Consider the following 9597-nt stretch of genomic DNA (forward strand, 5'->3'; position numbering starts at 1 on the left):
TTTAGGGCTGGCTATGTAAATCTGGGAATTATTTGTAGAAAAATGATCATTGAATCCAAGGGAACCAACGAGAACATCAAGTGAGATGGTATAGAGGGAAAAGAGAAGGGGTCCAAGACAGAATCTTGGGGACCACTCATGCTTAGTAAATTTGTCCTAGATGAAGATTCAGCAAAGGAACCTCAGAAGGAACAGTCCAAGATGTAGGAGAAGAACCAGAAGATGGATGGTATCATAAAGAAGATGGAGGATCCCTTACCTATCTGACTCTTCAGATCGGTATATGGAGAACCAAGAAAATGAAATATCATGACTGTCAAAGGAAGAGGAGATGGTTGACAATGTCAGAAGATGGAGTACTCAAGAAGGATAAAGACTGAGAAAGGCCTTTAGATTTAATGTTAATTGATCCCTATCTAGCATAGAGTAGTTTCAATTGAATATTGAGCTCAGAAGTGAAATTGTAAGAAATTGAGGAGTGTGCTTTGAGATGTGGAGGTAGCAAGTGTGAGTGCAATCCATTTATCAGTTGCCAAAACTGTGCAATGACATGGACCCAATTTCATATCTTGAACGTGTTTCTATAATAACTCTCCTCTGGCTTGTACCCCAACCCTAGTGTACTTTGGGAACATCAGAATTAGGCTGGTGAGCAACTACGGTTGATTTAGCTCTTCTCAGCAATCCAACGATCCAAGACAATTCCAAGAGACTCATGATGGAAAATGTTGTTTCCATCCAGAGAAAGAACTATGGAGTTTGAGTGCAGATTGAAGCATATTATTTTCATCATCTCTATTTTTTTTGTGTTTTTTTCTTTTGTAAACTGTTTCTTCTTTCACACAATGATTAATATGGAAATATATTTTACATGATTGCATATATATAATATATGTATATATGTGTATAAACACACACACATACATAAAATAACCAATATCAAATTGCTTACTGCCTAGTGGGGAGAGAAGGGATGGAGAAAATTTGGAACTCAAAATTTTATTTAAAAAAATGTTAAACATTGTCTTTACATGTAATTGGGAAAAATACTATATAAAAAAGAATTAGGCTAGTTTTCAGCTTTCCTTGGGTGTCTTTGCAAGTACTGAGATAGTAAGGAAGGTAATGTTTAACAAGTTGTGTGTGTGTGTGTGTGTGTGTGTTTGTACAAAAGGAAGAATCCTGACAGTGCACATACTCATAGTCAAGTAAACTTTTCTCTCTGATGGGCCCCATCTTTCCCAAGAGACTCTACAATTCGTTTCCAGATATAGTGTCAACCACAAGTAGAAGTCCCTCCAAACTGAAGAAAGAACTGGGCTAAGTAGAGATTCCCTTCAATTACCTGGACTTTGGTGATGGTTGGCCTTCATTTTTGCAGAGGACCAAAATGACATCACTATGTTAGAATCAGGTTCCAGTGTGTCCAACTGTGGCTGACCAGATCAATACGAGTTCTGAATGCTCTACCGCAGGTCGGGCAGAAATAGTCCATGGGAACATTTGGGATGGATTCTCTAAATTTGTACATCTCGTGTTTCTTTTGCACTACTGCAACTCTGCTTTGCTCATAGAACACAGGCCTTTGATGTAGACATGCCATGCTGGGTGGTCCTGTGCCAGTGTGTCCCATGTCATGCAATCAATTCAAAAGTTCTTCAGAGAGATGTTGAGAGTGTCCTTGTATTGTTTCTTCTGACTGCCATGTGAGCACCTTCCTTTCATGAGTTCTCCATTAGGTAGTCTTTTAGGCAAGTATACATTTGACATTCAAACAAGGTGGCCTGCCCCATAGGAGTTGCACTCTCTCTCTGCAATAGTTTGAATGTTTGGCAATTTAGTTTGAGAAACAACCTCAGTGTCTGATATTTTATCCTGAAGCATCATCAGCATCTTTCTGAGACAATTCAAATGGAAGCAATTCAGTTTCCTAACATGAAGCTAGCTCTGGCAATGCATGCATCAACCTCAGTATCAATGTGTACATTCCTGGGAAATATACAGTCAAGATAAGTGAACACAGTATTCAAAACTTCTCCATTTGCTATAACTGGTGGTTCCATGTATGGATGGTGTGGAACTGGCTGGTAGAGCACTTGTGTTTTCTTGCTGTTAATTATTAAGTCAAAATGAACACAAGCTGCAGAGAATCAATCCATACTTTGTTGCATCCCAGCTCCAGAGGCTGTATTGAGTGCACACTCATCAGTGAACAAAAACCATGCACCAACTGTCCCTCTACTTTCGTCTTGGCTTGTAGCCTTTTCAAGTTAAGGAATTTATCATGAATGCAATAGATGACCTTGATGACATGTTTATCTTCACTGAAGGCATCTGACAATGTTGCTGAAAACATCATGCTAAAAAGAATGGAGCAAGCACACAGTCTTGCTTCACTCCACAGGTGACTGGGAAATAGTGAGCGCATCATCCATTATCCAGAGCCCAGGCAAGCATGCTGTCGTGAAATTGGTATACAATTTTTTCAGGCATGATGATGAATTTCTCCAGGCAACCAAATTTTGACCTAATTTTCCATGAGCCCTCACAACTGACAGTATCAAAGGCCTTGATCAGGTCAAGGAACGTTGTGTATAGACCTCTGTTCTGCTCCTGGAGTTGTCAGACAGCAAACACCATATTGACCATCCCTGGACTCTTTCTGAAGCCACAGCAGCTTGTGGGTAGATGACCATCTTTCAGGTGAAGGACCAGCCTATTAGGGAGGACTCTGGTAAGAATCTTGCTATCAATGACTAAGAGAGAGACCTCTGTGATTGTTACAGGACAATCTATTTCCTTTACCTTTATAGAGATAGACAGACTCCTAGGGGCAGAGGAGATAACCTCCTCTTGTCATATAACCTGGACAATTTCAGTCAGCTTTTGTATGAGCAATAGACCTGGACCTACACAGTCCACATGACTCACAGTACTAGTAAAGGGCAGGTTTATGTTCCTCTACACTTTGTCTCTGAAACTCACTACTTCTGGGCTTCAGTTTCTAAAGCTCTCCTGCAGAACTAGGAACTCCCTTAACTGGCCTAAGACACTATGTTCAGGTCCACATAGTGGGCTTTATTCAAACTCTAGTTCTTAAGTTTTCATTGTTCTCCTCTACTACTGCCTCTATCCCCATCTCAGCTGCTGCTACCAATCCATTGCTGGGCTGTTTCCCCAGTTTTTCTAAGAGCAATGGGACTCTGACCATGAGACATGCTTCTAAGGCTAGGCTGTCATGGTCTAGTCCTCATTACACAATGAGACAGCCTGGGAGAATGTGCCTCTGGATTAGTTAACACTTTCTCAACTCTTTTATTAGTCAGGTTAATATCAACACCATAGTCATTAATTGGTCCCTTAGGAAGCTTTCTATAAGCCTCCCTGAAGACTGGCTCACTGACCTAGCCTCTTCAACCTACAGTTGACTTGGAGCTTGCACCTGTAGATAGATTAGGGTAGGTAAACTGTATTCACCTTTTCCCTACCTCTAGGTGCCTCCTTCACTATCAGTAACACTTTCCGGGAGGCTGGAGAACATAGGATTGCTAACTAGAGAACACTTGTGACTCTCCAGTGCTTCCTACTTTCACCTTAGAGACCCCTATAGGTATCCAGATTTACGGTACTACCTTAAGGACTAGCACTCATCCCCTCCCCCCAGCAGATGGCAAACCGAAATCGTTGGCTGCTGTCCTCAGTCTTACGCAACTAATATCTTTGAAGTTAACTGTGAAAGGGAAGGGAGATAAAAGATGATAGCTTGTTGTTGTTTGTTTCTTAAAGACTGACTAGATTTGCATATACATGTATAGCTCCACACCAAAGAAAATTCAGAAAAGCTACTAAGAGGGTGAGGGAGAGAGATTTTGATTTCTTCCTGTAGTTAAACTTCAGATTTCAAAGGAAATTGGGCCAAATAGCCTCAGGGATATAAGAGAAGGAGATGAAGTGTGTGTAGGAGTCTCATTATTGGAATTGGCTATGTTAACCTTTCTTTTACTTCCGCCACTAACAAAGGGATGCAGCTGCCAAAAGGAACAGAGGAACTCAGGAAATTAACTGGGCCTGAGCACAAAATTCTCCGTGTCTCCATTTCCTCATATGTAAAATGAGGGGGGTGGGAATCGGAACAATCAATAAAGTCCTTTCTGGCTCTAAAATTCTTTCAAAAAATGAGTATATTTGTTTTCACGTCATTTTACTTTCCAGATCTCTCCTTTCCTTTCTCCTTCCAAAGAAGCTAACCATCATAACAAGGATTTTAAAAAGAAAAAAAAGCAATTCAGGAAAAGTAGCCAATACATCAACTGAGTCTGACAGTATATGCAATGTTCCACACCCATAGTCCCTGAACAGCTCTAAAATGCTGTGATTTATGAAAGGGAAGATGGAAATGTCTGCTAGAACCTCCTTAGGAAGTAACGGGGGAAAAACTACTTTACTGCCCAGAAGACTGTTAATAACTCAACTGAAGATTCGCTTGTCGTGATGACAAAGTCTGTATATTATGGGAGTTTTCTTTTTTCCCCCCTATTTTTAAATTTAAAATTGTATTGACATGTTTAATACAGCACAGTCACTTCCAGATAAACTGCACCTCCTCCTAGAAAGGTTTCTGAATGTAATGACAAAGAACATATTCTAAAACTAGTTTTCCCTGTTGATCTAAAAAAACCCTTTAGTTTATTACTGGTGAAACATAAGCTCCCTTTGTTTATTTTTGTCTCTGGGAGAGAACTAAGTGGGTAGGGATTTCCTTTTGGTATTTATAATTTTATTTTGTCTTAAAAATAAATTTGATACATTTCAGGGAGCTCTAGATAATTCAAATAACTAATTAACTAATGAATTAATTCAAATTCAAAATTAATGAACACCACTACAAGCAGCTTACCATCTGGTGGGAAGTCACTAAGGAAACTGGACCAGATTAATCAATCAATCAGACTCTCAGATCCCTGAACTTTATCCTACCATCTCTAATTTAGAAAGATGCTTCAAGCTAATTTAGGAATAGTCACTAAGACCTGCTTTAAGACCTGTCTATTGTTCTAACCCCAACAAAAATGTTTGTCTGAAGGACACAGGATACCAACAGAAAGCCCTGGCCAGGTTCCAGCTCTAGCCAGCAGGTAATTGTTGTCATTTTAAAATTACATTTTCTAATTTAATAAATATAATGTGATATTTCAGATTTGATGAAATTCATAATTCTATGATTATTGGAGAGTTTGGAAATATTTTTCGTGAAGTTATTGATCACTTCTGCCTCAGAAATCTACATCCTTTGGTCATTTATCTGTTGGAGAATGAATTTTACTCTTACAGATTTGTGTAAATTTTGGTCGTTAGATTTCTACCAGTATAAACCATGGTCTAGAACTCAGGTTCTGGACTTATCACTTAAAATTTGGGGGCAGTCTCAAGAGAGTATGCTTCTTTGACAAATCTCTAAATATTGCTTCAATATAATGCTTCACAGATGTGGAGTATATGTATATAATATATGTACTACATATATAGTATATATGCTATACTATACGTCTATAATATATATTATAAATTATATACATATACCGTATGTACATATAATATATATGCATATACACATACACATAAATACATACATATATAAATATATATATATGAAACAATGTATATAAGATACAGGAAAACCTTTAGTGCACCACACAGAAAATGGAAAAAAACCCCAAACATAAGGAATTCACAGTAGCCCATACATAGTTAATAGGGCTCCCTTTCCCCATCCAATTAGTCTTATCTTGTCCTAGGGCCCAGTTTGATCTCCCAGACTCATAGCATCACTCTGTGATTCTGATTTCCATGTAAGGGAAACAAACTTGAATTTGCAAAGTGTTCCAACCCCCAACACTGCGGTGAGTCCCCCTTTCACTCCAGGCATCCAGCATTATGGTACTACCCTAAGAGCACAGACACCCCCCCACCCCAAGTGAAATATACTTAGGATTGGTAAAAAGGGAATTCCTCTACCACTCCAGTGCCTCCCACTTTTAGCCCAGAGACCCCTACAGGTATCTAGACTTATGGTATATACACTTACCCACTGTCCCCAGCAGATGATAAACCAAACTGGAGTTTCTAGAGAGGCAACATCTTTCCCATCAAACCCCACAGATCGATTACACCTAGTTTTTCCAACATTCTTTTTAGATCTGTACGTCCAGGTAGTGCGTGGTTATAGCAAGAGACTGGAGAAGGTTCAGGTGTCTTGTTTCCCTATGTGTGACTAGTCCCCTGCGGCTCTTCTTTCTCTGAGGGGGTCTCCTGTGCAATCCTTTTCTTTTTAAGAAGCTGATGCTGTCCCGGAATTTTCCCTCCCCTAGGAGACTGGCTCCCAGAACTTTCTAAGGCTGGCACTCACCGCTCAAGAACCAACCTTCCCTCTCTCTAGGGGAATGTGGTATCATGTAGTTCTTCCGTTCAGAAGAGACCATGGCTCTAGGCAGGTGCACAACTGTCACATGCCTCTTGCTGACCAAGGCTGGATCTAGACCTTCATAGTCCAGGAGCGCAAGGTCCAGAAATCATCTGGCTGCTCCTTCTGGTGCGGAGGACAGACCATTGCTTGGTTCCTGGGGAACCAGGGATCAAAGGCCATTTTGAGGTTGCTGGTCTTGTATTTATGCGGAGCTCTTTCAATCTCAAAAGCAAAATAGGTAAAAGGGAGAAAAAAAGGAAAGGACTGGTTTCTCAACTGACTCCCTTTATTCTTTTGTTTGTGGTTGAATTGTTCTGGTTAGTGTCCGACTCTTAGTGACCCCATATGGGGTTTTCTTGGCAGAGATACTGGATTTCCTTCTCCGGCTCATTTTACAGATGAAGAAACTGAGGCAAACAGGGTCAAATGATTTTCCCAGAGTCACACAGCTACTAAGTGTCTGAGACCAGATCTTTGAACTCAGGAAGATGAATCTTCCTGACTTCAGGCCAGGCATTCTATGCACTTAACCCAGCGCAAACAACAGTTGACCCATTCATTCACTGATTCCCAATGAGTTGAGATACAATTGAAGTTCCAAACAAAGGTTCACCACCATACAAACTTATCAAGTTGGTCAACTCTTTTAAATCCACTTCATCAGAAATACTATGGGCAACTCTCTTCTACTAATTTGTTTCTTTCCTTTTTATAGTGCTGAAATGTTGTTTTTATGTGATAAAATGCATCAGTTTCATTCCCTATAATTTCTTCTATATGAGGAATAACTAAAAATTATTAAAATTTTTCCTCTTCTCTACAACTGTGACTAGACATTACATTTTTTTTGTAATTACTTATTTTAAACTTTTTAAAAAAACATGTAGGTCACAGGTTCATTTTGAATTTATTTTGATATATGTTACGAAATGTAATTCTAATCCCATTTTGAGTCATTTTGCTCTCTAGTTTTTCTAGTAAATTTTTATTGAAAAATGAATCCCTTTTTCAGACAGTGACCTATTCTGAGCTTTTACTTCTTGTTAAAATTCTAGAGCCTTCAATGTGCCAACTACCATGTTAAGTGCTTTACAATTATTATCTCAGTTGATCCTCACAACAACCCTGTTGGGTAGATGGTAGCATTATCCCCTTTTTGCACAAATGAAGCTGATTCAGATAAATGGGAGAATTTTTTTTGACAAGTTTCTCTGATAAAGATCTCCTTTCTAAGATTTATGATTCAACTGATATCAAATTTATAAGAACTGATTCAAATTTATAAGAATAAGAGTAACTCCCCAGGTGATAAATGGTCAAAGGATCTGAACAGGTAATTTTCAGAGACGAAATCAAAGGTATCAATAGTCATATGAACAAATGCTCTAGATAACTAATATTTGTGTACGAATGTATGTAGGTTTGTTTTGGTCCCATTCTTTGAGAGCCAGGGGGGTTACATTCCCTAGGCCCGTCCCTAGCCATTTTCTGGCATTCTTAGGGGTTGGAGAAGGTGTCTCTTCTCTGCCATTAGCCAGAGCTCCCCACTGGTTGTTCCCCTACACTCCCTTTTAGGGGCCAGTGACTAGAGTGACTGGCATCTCATTTCCATTCAACTACTTAGTGTCAGATTAGCTTTTATAGAAGCATATTTACTTTAAAGACAAGAACCAACAAATAAACATTTTAACAACACCTTGGGATATAATCCCTTCATACCATCTTGGTCTATGATCCCGTTTGCAGTTGACATTGTACAAATTGCATCAATTATCAGAACACTGTAGAGACAACTAAATGAGATTGATAACCACTCAAGAGTTTAGCTTAACTAGCAACCAGGAAAAACCAAGTGGGTGAAGAATGTCTATTACTCAGACTATATTGAACTTGTCCATCTGTGTGTATACATATATATATGTGGACACACACATACATAACCATATAGCTATATCTATATATCTTTGACAGACAGACATTGTTTAAGCCTCTTTTGTCTGGCTTCTTCACACCGCTTTTTCCTGCCTTGGCTGAGTAGCGTCTTTATTCTCTTATGCTCAGACTGCCTAGGCCCTATGACTCAGGAGCACAGTTACTGACTCCAGCACAAATACAGTCCTGTTGAGGGACTGCTTCCCACATTTTTAAGCTTTTTCCACCTTCCTAAGATTACTGCCTAGGTAGTACCCCAAAGGACTGTTTCTCAGGTAGATATGAAACACATTCATACACACAAAACAATGAAATACACTTATATGCATATATATATATACACACATACCTTTATAAACATATATATATATTCCTATATAAAATATACATATATGTGTGTATATATGTTATTGCCATCCTTGATTTTTTACTTTTTTTAATTTTTTCCACATAAGTTTTATTGATGGAACATAAAATCTTTGAGGATAAAGTCTGTTTAAGTTTTGTTTTTAATATTCTCAACACCGACCTAGCACATGCCTGGTATATAGCTGGTACTTCATCAATGCTTATTGATTGATTGACGATCACTTATTGTTTTTAGTTGACTGTTGTTTCTGAATACACTCCCCTATGCCTCTTACACCCTACCTTACTCCTGACACTAATTGAACCCTTCCTTGTAAGAAGAAAGAGAATTAAACAAAAACAGCCAAGATGGAAACTGCTAGTGAACATGGTCTAACGTGTACATGAAGCTCTGCCCTTTCAGAGAAGCCTCTTTGCTTCCAGGAGAGAGGTGTTGCATTCCTGGCTCTCTGGAAACTTTTCTGTTTGCCAGGGGTTCTGTGGTGTGGCTTCCTTTCAGTTGTCATTTCAGGTTTGTTTATTTCATTCTGCATCAGTTCATGCAAATCTTCTTGTTTCACTTCTATTCAGTTGTGAGGTTTTCTTTGCAAGAAAGCTGGACTGGATTTCCATCTCCTTCTGCAGCTGGTTTTACAGATGAGAAACTGAGGCAAACAGGGTGAAGTGACTTCCCCAGGGTCACACAATTAGCATGTGTCTGAGGCCAGATTTAAACTTGGGGCCTCCTAACTCCAGACCTAGCACTTTACGCCCTCCAACACTCACCAACTGCCCTGTCATTCCTTACTACCTTAGAATATTCCTTTATGTTCACAAGTCATAGTTTGTTGAGC

The 9597-nt window shown here is 39.1% G+C and overlaps 1 long non-coding RNA gene across 1 annotated transcript; it reads right to left on the reverse strand.

The window, feature by feature from the left end:
* Positions 1 to 983: 983 nt before the first annotated feature.
* LOC140531771 (uncharacterized) lies at positions 984 to 6603 on the reverse strand. Its single transcript, XR_011976433.1, has 2 exons — positions 6086 to 6603; positions 984 to 2716 (listed from the first exon to the last, which is right to left on the reverse strand). It is a non-coding gene; the product is annotated as an uncharacterized lncRNA (long non-coding RNA).
* Positions 6604 to 9597: the final 2994 nt, after the last annotated feature.

This window comes from Notamacropus eugenii, chromosome 3, assembly GCF_028372415.1.
Source record: "Notamacropus eugenii isolate mMacEug1 chromosome 3, mMacEug1.pri_v2, whole genome shotgun sequence".
Taxonomy (NCBI): Eukaryota; Metazoa; Chordata; class Mammalia; order Diprotodontia; family Macropodidae; genus Notamacropus; species Notamacropus eugenii.